This window comes from Pelmatolapia mariae, linkage group LG8, assembly GCF_036321145.2.
Source record: "Pelmatolapia mariae isolate MD_Pm_ZW linkage group LG8, Pm_UMD_F_2, whole genome shotgun sequence".
Lineage (NCBI taxonomy): Eukaryota > Metazoa > Chordata > Actinopteri > Cichliformes > Cichlidae > Pelmatolapia > Pelmatolapia mariae.
In genome coordinates this window covers 10,080,364-10,095,146 of record NC_086234.1, presented here as the reverse complement: position 1 = coordinate 10,095,146, position 14,783 = coordinate 10,080,364, and the positions used below count along the sequence as shown (strand labels likewise).

General features: G+C 41.6%; 1 pseudogene; it reads left to right on the top strand.

The window, feature by feature from the left end:
- The first annotated feature begins 11,377 nt into the window (after positions 1-11,377).
- The window catches only part of LOC134633485 (kinesin-like protein KIF19), a 40,524-nt pseudogene continuing 37,118 nt past the window's right edge, over positions 11,378-14,783 (top strand).

The window sequence follows — 14,783 nt, the reverse complement described above, 5'->3', positions numbered from 1 at the left end:
CATGGCAACATTAAGCTTACACATCCATCATTTTAATCACATCTTGTATCTGTATATGATGAATTATGTATTTTATGTGAAAATATCCTGCAAAGCAAACTATACTAATTTTATGTTGTTCAAATGGTGCATGAAAATACTCCATAATTTTGTGCAGCACAAACAGGTAGTTTGCTGTACTGTGATGGATTTAGAGTAAAGGTCTGTGTTGGACTGGTGTACAGTAGCTGTGGTGCTCAGTGTTCGGTTACAGCAGAGATTATTTTGCATTCAAGCTGATGATGCTTAAATTGAGTCACTGAATTTCACCTTTATAACAACAGTATAGGTCTAGTAAACTAAAGTATATATAGTCTACACAGTGTACTGTTGGTGTTGGAAATGGAAATCAGTCAAGATAGCTGTGAAACATATGTTGATGTCTTGTTGAATTCAGTAGCAGGTCACACCCACTTCAGTTGTGCAGGTCAGGCAGGACACAAAGAAAACCTACTGACTCTGAAGAAATTATTGTGAGTTGTGATTCTTTTCCCCTACAAATGATCTTCAGGTTCCCCCACTTGACAAATCCCACTTTAACCCCTGTTTGTAGAAATTTTTCTGTTTAGGTGTTGTTAAAGAGCCCTCCTCTCAGCCCATGCCTTAGCTGTATGGGAGGAGCTCACCCGCCCTCTTTCCGTGGCGATTGAGAGCGTAGTCGGACAGGGGCGCAGCTGCACACAAGTTTGTTGGACTTTCAGGCAGAATTGGACTGATGCTGCTTTGTGTGCGTTCATGAAACTTGTTGCCTGCATGCTGATACTTTGTTACTACTGCCAGTGCGAGAGTAGCTACATTGTTACAGTAAAGCAACTCATAGCATTGCTTCACTGGCTGTACTTCTATTAATAAGGTGATGTTGTTATTGTGTAGAGTTAATGTTTACGAGGAAGTGTTACCTTTTGTCATTTACTCTGGCAACACATGCACCCACGCTATAACCCCCTGGGGGAGTACCGCCATACTCAGATCCAACCGCTCACAGGCCAAGGCCACAGTGCGAGGCGTGCGGAGTGAGGGTGTTAAATCTCCCCCCTGGCTTGTGAGGCTAGGTCTCGTCAGAGAGAGAGAGGCCAAGATTCGCTCCACAAAAGGGGCATAATCTCCGTTAACCAATGGGACCTTGTCCACCTTGGGGCAATCAATATCATTGTTAGCCCTCTCTCTCTCTCTCACCACCTGTGGGTGCAGGCCAGTCCCCGTACTGCTGGTTCCCCCTGGACAGTAAGTCTGCTCCCAAGTTCAGAGCTCCTGGAATATGAGTAAGTTGTCAGTGACAAGAGATTGATGCTGCTCCACATGATCAGTTTGCGAGCCAGCATGTGCAAAGGACGGGACAGCTGACCCAGTTCTGACAGTGGGAATGGCGACAGTAGGAGACAACGCGTGTGATCAACAGCAGGACAGAAGTGAACCTCTGCCTGCTTTTGTAAGTATTGTCTCCACTGTTGTTCACCAGGTGCAGCCATGTTGGGGGAGGCTAAGGTGCAAATTTGTTGGATTTAAAAAAGCATTTTTTTTAGGATTTCGATCATACAGGCACATCTGCTGCTTTCAAACAATCATCACTTGTATCATTGTTAGATCAGAATTGCTCTAATTTCCTACAAATATCCAGTCTTAATTTTTGCTTTTACATTTTATTTAATGTAACTTCAGACAAAAACATAAAAACAATCAACTCATTCTTCCCAATAGAAAGACAGAAATTAAATCAACCAACATAAAATATTACATATAAAAGCATTAGTGTGGCATTAGACGTTTACAAAAACATATTTGTTCACAGTTTGGTTTCACACTCTCAGACTTGCAAACTGCAGCTGTGCTTGTTGAACACAAGATGGAAGCAAAGTCCAAGTTGTGCTTTGTCAACTGTATTGCATGTAACAAAAACTACTACATTGTCAAAATAATTTTAAATTTAATAAAATCTATTAATACATAGAATAGAATAGAATAGAATAGAATAGCCCTTTATTGTCATCATACATATATAATTAATTGTGGGTGCTCCACACCAACTACGTCAGAATAAAATATAAATAGTAGACAACAGGAATAATTAAAACAAACAGGAGAAATATGTACAAGAGAGAAATATATGCAAAAATAAGAGAAAGGCACACACTGGAGAACAAAGTGTTTGGAAGTAGTGCAATGGACTTGGTCCGAAAAGAGTCGTTATGTGAGTGGCCTGAGTGATGGAGGTTACTTAGACCATGGCTCAGATTGGACCTGATTGACCTGAGGCGCTGACCAGAGGGCAGCGGGTCAAACAGGTGGTGGGCGGGGTCACCTGTGAAGGCGTTGTTTTTTCTGAGACAGGAGGATCTGGCAATGCCAGCCAATAATTTTTTTTTTTTTTTTTGGTTGGTGTTAATTACCCTCTGCCCAGCCTTCCAGTTCTCTGTAGTGGCCCCTGTGTACCAAACAATGAGGCACTAGGAGAGCACGCTCTCCACTGAGGAGCAATAGAATTTCCGCAGGAGGTTATTCTTCCTCAGCCAGTTTGTGAGGAATTCTTTGATCCAGATACAGGTGGTGGGGGAATGTGGAGACGGTCCAGTTTGGTGGTGAGGATGTTTGGGATTATCGTGTTGAACGCTGAGCTGTAGTCCATGAAGAGCATCCTCACGTAGCTCTTTCTGTTCTCCAGATGGCTCAGCGCTTTGTGAAGGGTCATGGTGATAGTGTCCTCCGTGGACCAATTTGATCTGTAGCAAACAGGTGGGGGTCGAGTGAGGGGGATAGACAGTCTCTGATGTTCTGAGACACTTTCTGCTCAAAACACTTCATGACTACAGGCCTGAGGGCTGTAGGTCTGTAGTCACTGAGGTTGTCAATTCCAGTCTTTTTGTGGATGGGAATGATGGTTGAGGCTTTCAGACAGGCAGGAACTGTGCCATGAATCACGGAATGCCATATTGAAAAACAGGCCATAAAAAATCATAAATTAATCACCTCATTTCTAACATGAGAGAATATTTAACAGACACAGTGTTCCTTTTTTTTCTTAAGGACTAATGATGGATGAAAAAAAAGTTAATACAACTCATCGTTAAGTCAACAGTCAAACAGTTACACATAACAGGATATATGTCTGTGAAGGTTCTCAGTCATTCAGGTCATCGTAGTCAAAGGAGTTTGCAAAGAAAAGCGTCTGGACTTCTTAAAGTTGCTTGAAGACGTTTCACCTCTCATCCGAGAAGCTTCTTCAGTTCTAAGGTCAAACGGCCGAGAGTCCCAGATTTAAACCCAGTGGGAGTATCCCCCCAAAGAGGGACAAAGGACCCCCTGGTGATCCTCTAATCACATGAGCCAAGGTGTGAAAGCGGGTGTGGGACCTAATCAGCCAGGGTTTCGGGTGAGCTCATTGTGAAACCTGGCCCCACCTTGTCGTGTGAATTCCTGAGGTCAGATGGCCCAGGATGTGAGTGGGCATTAAGGCGTCTGGGGAGGGAACTCAAAACTGGATTATAGATGGCAGACAGTTGGTGTCGTAAACCACCGCCTCTGTTCAAAGATGGTCGCTCACAGTGGACATAGATGGCCTCTTTCACTCCTCTTTCAAACCATCTGTCCTCTCTGTCCAAAATGTGAACATTGGCATCCTCGAAAGAGTGACCTTTATCCTTAAGATGCAGATGGACTGCTGAGTCTTGTCCTGTGGAGGTGGCTCTTCTATGTTGTGCCATGCGCTTGTGAAGTGGCTGTTTGGTCTCTCCAATGTAGAGGTCTGGGCATTCCTCGCTGCACTGTACAGCATACACCACGTTGTTAAGTCTGTGTTTTGGAGTTTTGTCTTTCGGGTGAACCAGTTTCTGTCTGAGTGTGTTGCTGGGTCTGAAGTACACTGGGATGTCGTGCTTGGAGAAAACTCTCCTGAGTTTCTCTGATACACCGGCTACATAGGGGATGACAACGTTGTTCCGATCAGATCTGCACACTGTTAGACCTCTGCCTCACCACTACATACTTCAACGTTGTTGCGTATGTCTTTCTTATCCTCCCTCGCTGGTGTCTGATCTTCTTTTCTGTGCCTCTTTGCTGACTTTATGAACGCCCAGTTGGGATAACCGCATGTTTTGAATGCTTCCTTTACGTGTGTGTGTTCCTTCTTTTTTCCCTCAGGCTTAGAGGGAACATGTTCTGCCCGGTGGTGTAGGGTCCTGATTACTCCAAGTTTGTGTTCCAGAGGGTGATGGGAGTCAAAGAGGAGGTACTGGACCGTGTGAGTGGGCTTCCGGTAAACTTCGATGTTGAGGTTGCCATTCTCTTCAATGTGCACAGCGCAGTCCAGGAAAGGCAAACAGTTATCCTTTGTGTCTTCACTGGTGAACTTGATGTTTTTATCCACGGTGTTAATGTGCGCAGTGAAGGATTTCACTTCTTGTGTCTTGATTTTGACCCAGGTGTCGTCTACATATCTGTACCAGTGGCTGGGTACTCTTCCTTTGAAAGAGCCAAGAGCCTTCCTTTCCACTTCCTCCATGTAAAGGTTGGCTACAATAGGTGACACGGGGGAGCCCATGGCACAGCCATGTTTTTGTCTGTAGAAGCCTTCGTTGTATTTGAAGTATGTAGTGGTGAGGCAGAGGTCTAACAGTGTGCAGATCTGATCGGAACAACGTTGTCATCCCCTATGTAGCCGGTGTATCAGAGAAACTCAGGAGAGTTTTCTCCAAGCACGACATCCCAGTGTACTTCAGACCCAGCAACACACTCAGACAGAAACTGGTTCACCCGAAAGACAAAACTCCAAAACACAGACTCAACAACGTGGTGTATGCTGTACAGTGCAGCGAGGGATGCCCAGACCTCTACATTGGAGAGACCAAACAGCCACTTCACAAGCGCATGGCACAACATAGAAGAGCCACCTCCACAGGACAAGACTCAGCAGTCCATCTGCATCTTAAGGATAAAGGTCACTCTTTCGAGGATGCCAATGTTCACATTTTGGACAGAGAGGACAGATGGTTTGAAAGAGGAGTGAAAGAGGCCATCTATGTCCACTGTGAGTGGCCATCTTTGAACAGAGGCGGTGGTTTACGACACCAACTGTCTGCCATCTATAATCCAGTTTTGAGTTCCCTCCCCAGACGCCTTAATGCCCACTCACATCCTGGGCCATCTGACCTCAGGAATTCACACGACAAGGTGGGGCCAGGTTTCACAATGAGCTCACCCGAAACCCTGGCTGATTAGGTCCCACACCCGCTTTCACACCTTGGCTCATGTGATTAGAGGATCACCAGGGGGTCCTTTGTCTCTCTTTGGGGGGATACTCCCACTGGGTTTAAATCTGGGACTCTCGGCCATTTGACCTTAGAACTGAAGAAGCTTCTCGGATGAGAGGTGAAACGTCTTCAAGCAACTTTAAGAAGTAAAAACGCTTTTCTTTGCAAACTCCTTTGTATAACAGGATATACCAAAGAACACATTTTAGAAAAAACAAAAGAAAAAACTAATAACCGTATTTTGATGAGTTAACCTGTGGCACTTTTGGCTTAGCAAAATCTGTCCAAACAAAAATAGACAGAAAAGAAAAGACCTACCAAAGCACTGAAAAGTGTTCCTCTCTGATGGCTGAGTATGCACTACATGAAGATAGCGAATGAATAAATGTTTGAGAGGGTCATGAAGGAGCACAGGCTCATTTAACCCTCATATCTCATCAAGGTTATTATATTGTAGTTAACTGAACTTGAAAAGGTTTTAGTCTTCATCAGCTTCACCAAATGTGACAACAGTCGTTACAACTAACGTTTCAACACATTTAATAATGAGCACACGGGGAACATTTTCTTTATGTTCGCCAAACACTGAAGTCTCCTCAGTCAGATCTTCAGACAGTGGAAGCTCTGGAGATGAAGGAGTCGACAACTTCAGGGGCTGCAGATTAAAAAAGCAGAACAGAAAAACACTGATGGTGAGTAAGAAACAGGAAATCTTCTCTGGATTAAAGATTATTGTGCTTTATGTTGCTAATCATTTTCTCTAATCCTGGACTGGAGGTGTTACACATTTATCCTTGTGTTCTGGGGTTCTCAGTTTCTATTCTTAACACAGTTACTGTGTGGAAAAAGTTCATAGTTACTATAATCATCCATCATGTCCGTAATGGATAATGGATAACTTCAAGAAAGCAAACACTCAGAAGCGCAAGGAAAGTCAGTGAATGATAAAAAAGCTGTTCTCTGGAATCCCAGAGTGAAACTTGAGAGCTGAAAATGAGCTCCATAGAATCATTTCCTTCACTGGAGGTTTAGTTACGTCAGTCTGACTAGTGAGTTGTTTGGGTTAGGTCAGTTTGTTGGGGTGAGTTTTGGAAAGTTGGGTTATTTCCTGTAATCAAACCTGCTGGGCTGTTTGTCCTTCATCTCCTCTCTTAGGACTGATGGGTCCTGATCATTCAGGCACTTAAATGTGCTGTGCTAACTTAAGACTAACTGCTAACTTTCTGAGCACTCTGTGCAGATGTATAAGTGGCTGAATAAAGATGATGTTGACTATTTATCACAGATCATTCATGATTGAGTCAAAGTGGTTAATAACCCTATTAAGATGAAGCTATATGGTTTTATATGGGTGTATAAAGCGTATAAAGAATGAAGCACGCTCACCTGCTCATTTCTTTGTCCTCCTAATGGATCAACTCTGTCGCTTTCACTCGAACTCATCATGGAAACATTAACTGGAGGCTCTGGGTTGTTGCTGACTTTGTTACAGAGGGAACATTTAAAAGACTTTTTCCACTTCTCACATTCTTGCACACAGCCGTTACAGAAGCTGTGGCCACATTGCAGCACCGCAGGCTCAGTGCAAACATGTGAACAAAGTGGACAGCAATCCTCAATGAACGCTTCATCACTCCAGCTTAAACCACTGTTGGACTCTTCATCGGCTTGATCTTCAAAGTCTGAATCTTCACAATCTGGAACTTCATCATTTGGATCTTTGTGACTCAGGACTTGAGCCCAATCTTGTTCTGTAGCTTCCACAGCATCTTTCTCATTAATCTGTACCGGCCTATCCAAAGTGTTCATTGTTGGATTCTCTCTCGTATACAGTGCAAAGTGCCAATGAAAACGTAGAGCTGTGGGCTGATGGTGAAAGTCCAGAAACAAGACTTTAGAATTAATTTATGAAAGAACATTAATAAACACAGTAACAAATTTACATTTTAATTTAAAAATAGATTTAATGTTAATTGAACAAACTTATTAATTTGATGCTCACCTTTGTCTTTCAGGCTAACTCCAAGTAACTCCAAGTAGCTCCTGGTATTTTCCTGTGTAGAGCTGCTCTTTCACTCTTCAAATAACCAACAACTTCACCTGTTGTTTGTTATTTAAAGGGTTGGGTTAGTATCAAAACAGCAAGGGAATGGGGGCGGGGCTCCAGTATGGTAATGCATTTTCTCTTGAATGTGATTGGTTAAAGTAGACTGAGAAAATAACCTGTCGACCTGCAGGTAATGTGCAGTTTTTTCTGGGGAAGACTGAAGGCGGTGTTCAATCAATCAATCAATTATGACCCCTGACTTCCCCGAGGAAACAGTTTGGCTTTGGGTTCAGAGAGGAAATAAACATAACACGCTTTGCTTCACTCCAAAGATGTCCCGGTCAGGATGGCAGTGTTTATTAAAGAAGCATTTAATAGAAAAATATTCACAACGGTTTCTTTTTAAAGAGAAAACAGAAAGGGTGAAATTAAACGGATTGGAAAAAACTTTAGACACCATCAGTTTATGGTAGTAAGACAGCACAATATAGATATACATCAATACAGCTTTTTTTTTTTATAATAATACGTTTCTGTGGGGTACTTTATTGCAATATAGTAGACCTACCATTGATATTAGTTTCACCATAACAATGGTGCAAAATACCACCTAAGTAGCGACAGCTAATAATCAAGTTATCAAGAGCCGTGGAGTGGATAAAAACCTCTGTCATTTTTTCTTGCTTCTCCAGTATTTGCTTCAAAGTTGCTTCCTCTCACTGCAGGCATTAGAAAACTGGTTGAATGTAGAACTGCAGTGGGTCTTTGGTTTTAATTGTTTGTGTTAGCCATACTAGTGTCAATACTTCCCTAACATAGTGTAATAGATTTGAAACAATGGTTTAACAACAGAACCCCCCCCCCCCCTTCTCATACTTATCCCATGGGTCACCTTGCTGGGACTTAATAGCATCCCGGCTGTGAACATGGGCAGGCTCAGCTGAATGCACTGAGCTGGAAAGGGCCCTTGTCCCCGGGGCATCCAAGTACGTATCGGAGTGGAACAGGCAGAAGCAAGGATGAAGACAGTGAGTTGGACCATTCATTGATCTTTGGGTGGGGGACTTTGCTTCTTTGCCATATCAGCTTGCATTTCTTAAGGCACTTGGCTGCCTCAGTTCAATCTGGTATGGTGGTCTTGAGTCATAGAAAAAGTGAGGTGCTATGTCATGCAGAATGGTAAATGCAGTAAAGAAAGAAATGATGGGGAAAAATTTGCCATAGGGCTGTCATTATAAAAGGTAAATTTTACTAATTGTGAGGAGTACTAAAAGTACGTTTGTTAAGTTTAAGTTCAATAAAAAAAAACTTGATGACATGAATCTAAAGATGTGGGATTTAAGCTTTTTACAAAGTTGCTGTTGTGTTGTTTTGTAGGAGAGAAGGATCCAGCCCTTGTGGAGTTTTGGGGTGTAGAAGGGAAAGGTAGTGAAACATTAAAAGAATAAGTGAAAGAGAAAGCTCTTTTCTGGTGACATTCAACAGCAGCTACTGTTGCCCACCAAGCTTTGAATTTCAAAGTGAAGCTTTTTCTTTTTAAATGTCTTCTTTTTTCACTAACTGACCTGACACCTATTTAACCCCTATCACGCTGAAGTAATGTCACTGCCCATTCAGGCCACTGTCGAATTCAGTGTATTGCAAAGCGATGTGCACAGCGCCTGGAGGCCTTCCCAACCTACGCACAGCTGTCTGCCACCTGCTGTGGAGCTCCAGTGCTTGCAGAAGACACTTCACATCGCTTAGCGTTGCATTTAGAGCTCCTCTAAGTTTGTGGAATTCCTCTGTTAAATGACTTAGGGCTGCTTAGCAGATGCACTTTAACAGATGGAGGTGCTTTCCATTTCTATGTATTAATTATGTGTATTAAAAATTGATTTTTAATGGGAGCTCAGTAAAAGGCACATATAACACTTAGGGAGTTGTGAGTTTACATCTGTGTTGACATAGCACGACCTCTATGTGCTCTGTTTCTTGTCTGTCTTTGTTATGCTCCAGCAAAGCGGCAGTGTGATGGCTGCACTTACAGCCACACAGTGGTAATATCCACCATGTTAGTGTAGAGGCTTATAAGTAACATTGCATTCACATTTGTCTTTCTTTAAATATAGGAATTAATTTACAGGACAATAAATAACTGGTTTTGGTTTAGAACTAATTCACATATCCATAACACTGCATTCTAAAATAAGTGCGCACATTTTAGTTTACACTGTTATGTATGATTAATCTTTTGTTTTCTGAGTTACCTTAGTTGCAGCTGTTCCAGTCCCTTGATTAAGGAGCCAAGAGGTGGAAAAGGGGCGGAACAAGCTTTAAAGGAAAACTGCAAATTGGTTCATGCCATAACTCGGGACCATGGGGGGGAATTGGAGTTCATTACGTTAGGTTTAGTTAGGCTTTGTGTGTTTTACCCCTTTGTATTTTTGTGGGCTGATCAGCCACTATTTAAGTTTCCCCTTTGTCTCGTTAAGTCAGGTCAGTTTGTTTGAGTTATCAGTACTGTTGTCAACTTTGAGTAGAGTTCTGTTATTTTGACCTCTTTTATGGGCCCAAGATTTTGATTCTTTTTGCATGATTTAACCAATTATGTTTTTTGGGTTAAATAAAAAATCCTTTTTTTGGACTTTAACCTGTGCCTAAGTTTCCTTCACTGCTCGGTCCATCACAGGCAGAGAGTGCTCATCAAGGACACTGAATATTTAGAAAGATGTTCTCTAGTAAATCAGAGTCCTTCCAGTGAAATTAAGTTGAGCTGACTGTGAAGCTGTAAATGCAGACTTCCACATCCCTGCATTAAACCTCCCACAGTCCCTCTCTTGGATTGAGACCGAAGCACCGTGAACATGCTCCGGAGCGGCATAGAATCCACTCAGTATTGATTTATGCATCCTTCGAGTCGTAAGTGCATTCAGAGGGTTATTTTCAGTATTTCATATTATCTGACGTTAGAAAGCAATAACACCATTCTGTCTTGGCCAGCTGTCTTTAAGTCTGTTTGTTATATTTCTCACATGGCTTTGTGATAGGTCATTAGAGCATCACTGTCCGTTTATCTCACTGTCCCATCTGTGCTGGCTTTCATCATACCTTTGATGGTGCTCGGGGGAGAATAAATGACTCAGCCAGTGCCCTTTGGGTCATTTCTACCCCCGGGTTATTACTGCTTCATTATACTTCTCCCTTTGTCCTCCATTTGAACAAGAACGTGTGTCTAAGCCTTTGTTTATTATTTATTCTCTGTTATGGGCCATTTTGTTGATTGTAATTGTAGTGCGGTTAAATTGCAAACCATTCTTTCTAAAGTTGTTCTCAATATGCTGTTCGGCCATGTTCTAGTTTTTTTTTTTAGTGGGTTTTTATAAAAGAATAATGATGAACTCCACATTTTTTTTAGAGTCTGATTAACAAATGAATTACTGCTTACAAATTCAGTATATAGATGTTCAAAGACAGATCTAATAGGCTTTACTTGCCGTCTAATTTGCATTGGATATGCTACAGGCAGTTTAAAGTTCATACAGGGGCCACATCGGAATATCTGAGTAACAAATAGTTCAAAAGTTCAATTAAAAATAATCTGCCCATATTAACTGTGTGTTAAGTGTATTACCCTGCAGTTTGTATAGTCGTCGTTCTTTGGGGCAGATTCTTTTTTTGGCATTCAACAATGATATCTTGTACTGGATTTTGGGAAAATCACATTATTATGCAACATTCCTGCCTCAAGGCAAGGCCATCTACAATGGGATTGTAATGGGAGAGAAACTGGGCCGAGCAGTGAGTAACAGAGTGTGTTTGAGGTAGCCGTGAGGATGAGGTATCTCTGTCGGCTGTCTCCCCTGTTATGAATTCACGCACATGGAAACACACACTTTGTCAGGCAGCCTTTGCCTGCACCACCTCTCTTTGTCTCTATTTTGTTCTTTTTCTCATCTGCACCCTCACTCTTTTCATTAATACAACAATTCCTCCGTCATTCTGTCATCCTCTTTTTATGCAACCAATTTTCCAGCTTCTTGCCTTCCTTATCGTGTGATCTAACGTTGCAACACAGCACGTACGAACCATAGCTGACGCTTCCGTGTGCTTTCCTTGGCCTACTGTCATGGCCCAGCTCCCGTGACATCACGTTCGACCAACGCCAGTTGATCTGGAACACGGGGAGCGGGATGGTCCAGTGCCCCGTTTTCTGTTGATGCTCGCTATCCTTCAGGCTGACCGAAAGTGAACATGAAGGACACCGGAGAGTCAAAGGACCACCAGCTAACTGTGAGTTTCAACCTATGCTTTTTTTTTAATGGTATTTTTTTTATTGAGCTCTAACACCTTCATTAACTTTGTCAAATGAGTTCGCTCTGTTGTTGAGTAGTAGAAAACCATCACCATTTAATACAAACAAGCTCATAAATTTGCTGCCAGTTAACTGAACACTCGGTGATCACTTCATTAGAGTACACCTGTAGGCTGCAGTCCTGTGAAGTTTGCCTAAAAATTGCCTGTATTTTTTGTTGAATGACATGCACAAAAAGGTGGCACTGGATGCCAAATACCACCCTTTATTTAAAAAAACAACAATAAGCAAACAAACAAAAAAACCCATCCTACTCACGCCTAAGTGACCTCGGCATTAAACATATAATTTAATTAAACTAAAATACATTAGAGGCATCATGGAGTTAGCCTAAGCAGGGCTCGCAAAATCGCTAGCCCGACGTCCCGGGGCTACCGACCGTTGCAACGCGTGTTTGCGTCCATAAGATTTTCTGGAGGAGGACAGACATTTGTTTAGAACTCTTAAAGATGTCGAAGAAGCTCCTTTAAGCAATTGCTTTGGTGTTCCTCCACCTCCAAAGAAATGTCAGATGGAGTCCGAACCACAAAAGAAGCGCGTATTCTAGGAAAAGTGGTTGCAGGAGGTGAGCTGGCTTTAAACAAATGATGAATGCACAGAGATTTGGTGCAGAATGTGCCATGAAAATCCCACTCTAGCGGACAAAAACAGTGCCTTTTATATGGACGCAAACGCGCGTTGCAACTTCTTATCTGGTGCGCGTCTTTTATTTTGACAGCGAATGCGCACATGCGGACCACTTATGTGCACCCCTGTAAATAACAATGTTCTGCCGGGTGTGTTGTTGGTTTCCCTCGATTTCTGAGTCGACAAGTGCCTTTGTTACTGGGACCAGTAATTTTAAGAAAGGCCCCCATTAGAACCCATGAGAAATGCAAGAAATGGATTATTGCTCAGTCTGCAAATAACATACTAAAAATCAACCTGAAAAATCTGTTTAGAACAGCCTACTATGTTGCAAAGAGTGAACTACCACTGGCAAAATTTAGCAGTCTTTGCAAACTTCAAAAAGCAAATGGCCTAGATCTTGGTTCCACTTGCCTCTTACCTGTGATTTCAGTGGAAATTTCAAATTCAGGATCTGACACAGACTGATTCCTGTTGTACAGTTCTTACAAGTTCATAGAAATTTCTGTTCAATTACAACCAAGTATTTGAGTTGATGATTGTAATTTTTATACAATATTGTAATTTGTGTTTCAACAATTTTTTGATTAATGTTTTGTTTCCGTTACAATATTATACTTGTAACGGAAACAAAACAGGAAACAAAACATAAAAAAAATTGCTCCCTTTTTTATTCGGGCTACTTAAATTTATTTTGGGCTACCAAAAACTGAAGAGTCCCTGCCCGAAGGGCTACCAGGGATTTTGAAATTTTGCGAGCCCTGCTAAGCATAGTTTATTTTTAGGTTCTTGTTCTTCTTTCTAGTGGTTTCTTCTTGAATTCCTAACCATTTAAGCTGCTGGCGTTTATAGTGAATGTTCAATTTTCTTTTATACCACCTGCATTGCAGCCCTTACCTGAATTATTGAAGTGGCTGTTTCAGTTGCCTGGCCTCTCTTGTCCCCCATGTAATACACCTTCTACATGGTGCTGATAGAGAGAGGACCTTATTATTTCTGTTTGTTGCCTAGGTGAATCTAAGGTGGATCCACATCACTATAAAAGCCCTTATATACACGAACGTCATAGCACATTTGTTTGAATGCATATGAATGCAGCTCATGTGCCACCCCTATGGGTCTAACACACTGCTGGTATTGCTACACTCTGTTTTCATCCTGTTTTAATTCAGTCAGAGCTTTTCTGTTGACCTCTAAATCATGCAGACAGATTTAGACTAACAGCAGGAGTCTGAATGCGCATAATGCTGTCGTATTACAATGCTCCACTCATTAAGTTGTTATGTGTCTGCCAAGTGCCATCCAGTATTCATAATTTAGACTCTAAAACTACAGTTCTGCATTTAAAGTGATATTTTGAGTTTCCAGTTTACCTACCCTGGTTGAATTGGGGTTGTGAGAGAGAAAAGACTTTTAAAAGTAAGAAGATCCTGCATTTTTCCGCTAAGTGTGATTATACCTTATTATTAAGTTAAATGGTGAAAAAAAAAATGTTTTTGACATTTGAAAGATTACTCATGCAATTTATGTGTTTCATTTCCATGAATTTGGGTTATTACTAGGAGACATCTTTTACAACTCCCTTAATGCAATATAGCAGTGTATCATAGTTCCCCTTCCTACTTATATTCGCACATCTTTATTATTCTAAATCACATTTCATCTTCAGGGATTCTTTTTTTATCCTGCACAAAGCCAATCCTGAGCCGTATTGAATATTACTCACCTGCTTTCTTCATTCCCAAAACCATTGTAATGTTCAAAATCAGCACAGCGTGCACTGCATCTGATATATGAGCCAGTTTTTTTTTCTTATAAAATGCTTTTCTGTTGAAGCAGAGTTGAAGCACTCTAACAAGTGACATTAAAGCATTTGCAAAAATTCAGTTTAAACTACAGATAAAACCACGTCAATAAAACCTTAGACATGTCGTCTTGTGTGTGGTCAGTGTCATTTTCTTAGATATGATGTCATGAAACCGAACATCTCCAAGCTGATTACATTCAGAGTTTGCTCTGTTTGCTGCAGGTTGCCTTGAGAATCCGACCCTTCAGTGATGCTGAGCAGGAGGAGGGGGCTACAATCGTGGCCCACAGAGTGGACGACCAGGTGAGACATTGGTCTTTTAATTTTTCATTCTGCATGTGAGTGAGTGATGGGGTGGCTTTGTGTGAAAGAGGGATACTGTCTTCCTTCCTGCTTGTCATAAGACTGCACAAATAAGGTGCCTACAGGGACCTTTGCAACGTCAGCATCTCTTTAAAAAAAAAAAACCCAAAACAACCTAATTTATAAAGCATGCATCATAATGCATATGTATATGAATGCTGCAAGACTCAGACTCGAGTAATAAAAAGCTCCTTAAAGGTCTTAGACTATGTGCTTCATATATATATACAAGCTGTGAAATGAGTGTAGAGGGGACTGTATTTGTCACAAGAAGTGGCTTTCATTTCCTGGAGGAAATAGCTT